The 3944-nt window shown below is 43.7% G+C and overlaps 1 long non-coding RNA gene across 1 annotated transcript; it reads left to right on the top strand.

Annotated features, from left to right (window-relative positions):
• The first annotated feature begins 254 nt into the window (after positions 1-254).
• Positions 255-1107, top strand: LOC113040723 (uncharacterized). The gene is made up of 3 exons (XR_003275301.1): positions 255-324; positions 478-542; positions 1082-1107. It is a non-coding gene; the product is annotated as an uncharacterized LOC113040723 (long non-coding RNA).
• The last annotated feature ends 2837 nt before the right edge of the window (positions 1108-3944 follow it).

The raw sequence follows: 3944 nt of genomic DNA, 5'->3' as shown, positions 1-3944 counted from the left end.
TGTTGTGTGTGTGTGTTCACTGTGTGTGAGTGTGTGTGTGTTCACTGTGTGAGTGTGCGTGTTCACTGTGTGTGTGTGTGTGTTTGTGTAGCAAGTTGGGAAGAGAAAAGTATTGATTGTGTCTTGGGTCTGTATGATGAACTTCCCAAAACGATTTTTCTTTGTGGTTGGGAACTATTGGTTGGGGTGTTTGTTGTGTGGGACATTTATCAGTGTTGCGCGCTATGTGTTTGGAGTGCGTGAGTTACGTCATCCTCAGTTTGCGGATGGACGCTGGCGAGGAAAGACGCACTTATTTTCTCTCGCTCTTCCTACTTAATGTTGGTATGTAAGAGGAGTTCATTCAATTAAAGTTCATTGATCATTGAGTACAATGTTATATTGAATCGATTGTACACATGCATATTGTGTATTTTGAATTTTGTGTGAACTTTATCGGACGCACGTGGAGTGAACTAACTGTTGATTTGTGCACAGTGTGTGATGTGGGAAGAGGTTGGCGCAACGAAAAATATTGATCAAATTGTCCCATATGTTTCCAGGTATGTTCAGTTCTCCAATTTAACCATTATAACGTGATCTGATTTTTGTAATTTGGGTTTATAATGTATATGTGGATTGTGCTTTTGAGCAGATATTGTATATTTATTTTCCAGATTCTGTAATACATTATATCATTTACAGCCATCTACTACACTGGTTTTGCAGCTATATAGAGTATAATGTGGATGTGTCTGATGTTTTGAGGGAATATTTGGTTGTCGATTTGTAAACGGAAAAACAACAACATTATTCTTATGTGTTACTATTGATATGTTTGAAAAATATATACACATCCAGCCATTTTTTCACTTTATTTTTCCTTTAACGAAAGAAATGTATTATTTGCACAATAATGTATCTGCTACATAATGTTAAATATGTATACAAGTGAGTTACGTCATCCTCAAGTTTGCGGATGGACGCTGGCGAGGAAAGACGCACTTATTTTCTCTCGCTCTTCCTACTTAATGTTGTGTGTGATGTGGGAAGAGGTTGGCGCAACGAAAAATATTGATCAAATTGTCCCATATGTTTCCAGGGCGGGTCAATAAATTCAGCTGTTCTGAAGCCATCCTGTTGTCTACTGTGTGAAATTCGTTATGTGCAGAAAGGGATCTGCTACATAAAACTGGTGCCGTGACCTTCTTGGATACAACTGATCTGCCAGAGCCGATCGCCGGGTGTTGTTCGGTTTCGTGGAACTGTTCCTGCGCCCTCCCTGGATTCAGAAAGCCGGCCTGAGTCGTCTGCCAGGTGTCAAGCCGTGGATCGAGTCCTGCCTTCCAGTGTCAGCTAATGAACTTTCCTTGTTGCATACAGCTCTCTTACATTCTTAACATTGACTTTCGAACATTGTATTACTTAGACACTGAGTCAATTTATTTTATGCGTTAGTGACAAATTTGAACTGTAAGATGTACAATATGTCTACACCAGTCATGGGGAGGGGTAGAAGTTTCGTCAGCTCAGATGGTATTGTGAGACGTAGAGAAAATGATCAGATTCGAGATATTAATGTAGGCTCTTCACAGATGGAAGGAAAAGTCAATGCTGGTGCTTCATCTTTTACACCTGCCCCAATATGTGATGATTCTCGTTTGCAGATAACAGAGCTACTTGAAGAGCTTGGTAGCCAAATTGGCGATAGTATTTTGGACCGGCTCTTAGCTGATCGTAGTCCTTCTGCTCTGGGGCATCGGACTGCCCCCGAACCAGTTAAAAGCGATCTAGCTAGCACTACACTTGACTTATCCAGGTTGAATCTGATTGTACGTTCTGACAATAGAAGCCCTCCTATTTTCCGTGGTGATGGTACGGATAAACATACTGTTCATGAGTGGATAGAGTTAATGGAGGTTTACTTACAGAAGTGTGATCGCCCGAAAGCAGAGCATTCCATTGAGATTTTGAACCACCTTTTGGGTAGAGCTAAAAACATTGTAAAAGTGGGGCTAAAAAGTAATCACTCACCTGACATAGTTGTTACCCCTGAAACCATTTACAAAATGCTCTTACGCTATTTCAGTGAGACCCCAGAATCTTGTCTTCCACTGGCAGACTTCTATTCTACAATGCCATATGACAAAGAAAGCCCTGTTGACTATTGGGTCCGTCTCAATAATGCGGCCGAAATCGCTGATAATCACCTACAGAAAGAGGGTAGTCGAATGAAGAACATTTCACAGGAAATTGCAATGATGTTCATTAGAAACTGCCCTAATGTTGAACTTTCTAGTATGTTCAGGTACAAGCCTATCACGAAGTGGTCATCAGCAGAGGTGCAAGAAGCAATTGACGAGCATCAAAGGGAGCTGAGAACCAAGAATCCACATCCTTACTCTTTCCCTGGCAATTCGCTTCAGGTAGCAACTGCCGCTGTCAGGCACACAGAGACCTCTACAGTGGACAACACTGCAGTTAACTCAGCAGCGTGCATCCCCGGTACCCATGCCACAAAGCCTGAGATTGCCACAGCGCCTCCACACACAGCCTTGACTGACACTGGTACATTAGAGCGAGTGCTCAGCATGCTGGAAAGAGTGCTCGAACGCACTAATGTGCAGGCTGCTTCTGATAGACCGCAAATACCTTCTTGGTCTCATCCATCCAAATGTCGTGTTTGTGGTGAGAGAACCCATTCCACACGGTCACACTGCATGTCTGAGAAAAGATGTCTAAACTGCTTAGAAGTTGGTCACCTGCGCAGGGATTGCCCTAAGAAAAGTGCTGAGTATGGGAGTCGCTCCCAGATTCAGGGAAACTGACACGCCTGCACTTGGGAGGGGATAGTGTGGGTGAAGTAGTTCAGACCCTCCAAGATGATGCATCAAACATATATGAGTCTACTTGTAAAACAGTTACTAGTGATAATATGGTCCTGTTTCAGAATGTGACGCAGCTGGCACGGGCAGACAGCCTTTTCTACACCGACGTTCTAGTCAATGACAGCATTCCCCTGAGAGCATTGTTAGACAGTGGCTCTATGGCTTGCACCATCAGTGAAGTTGCAGAATCTCGCCTATTGGATGCAGGTATGTCTCTGGATCAGTGTGAGATGCAGGCCAATATTATGCTGATTGGATGTGGTGGTGTTCAGGTTACGCCGAAATGTATATATCAGCTGAAGATGAAAGTGTACAAGTATGAAGTCAGTGTACCCACGCTGGTTGTTACAGGACAGCGGGAAGATTTGATACTGGGCACCAACGTCCTTAAATTCATCTTGAGCCCGTTTAAGCAAAGACCCACATACTGGCGTGTCGTAAATAGGCCTGAATCAACGAAAGATGCTGAGGTTGAGCAGTTCCTTAATGTACTTTCTGGTCTTAATAGATGGAGAGGTGATGAGATGCCTGACATTATTGGCACGGCCAAACTGGTTCAAGCTGTCACGTTGCTGCCAAGGCAGGAGCACCTGGTGTGGGCCAAGCTCCCTCCTACAACACCTATTTCAGAGGGTAGTGCAGTGTTGATTGAGCCGACTAAGTCACCAACCCATAAGAAGGATGTCATCATGGGATGTGTGGTGGTTTCTATGACTGCTGACAGGTGGGTGCCAGTTAGGATGCTTAACCCAACCGACAAGTCAATCACTTTGAGGAAGAATTCTAAAATAGTCAACGTTTCTCCATGTGTGGCGTTAGAAGATTTGGAAATGGATGGGGAGCAACCCTTTGATACTGTTAAAGCCCAGAGTCAAACTGTGCATGACGGATCACACAACCCAGACTTCCAGCATGTCTTAGAGAAAATGGGATTGAGTGATTTGGACATAGATTCTTGCGAAGCGTCACTTCAATGGAAATTTCAGCTATTGCGCTTGGTCCAGAAGTATGAACACGTATTCTCAAAACACAAGCTAGACTGTGGGAGAGCTAAAGACTTTGTGCATCGCATCCACC

This window comes from Carassius auratus, chromosome 22 (genome assembly GCF_003368295.1).
Source record: "Carassius auratus strain Wakin chromosome 22, ASM336829v1, whole genome shotgun sequence".
NCBI lineage: Eukaryota > Metazoa > Chordata > Actinopteri > Cypriniformes > Cyprinidae > Carassius > Carassius auratus.
This window is presented reverse-complemented; position numbering and strand designations above follow the sequence as displayed.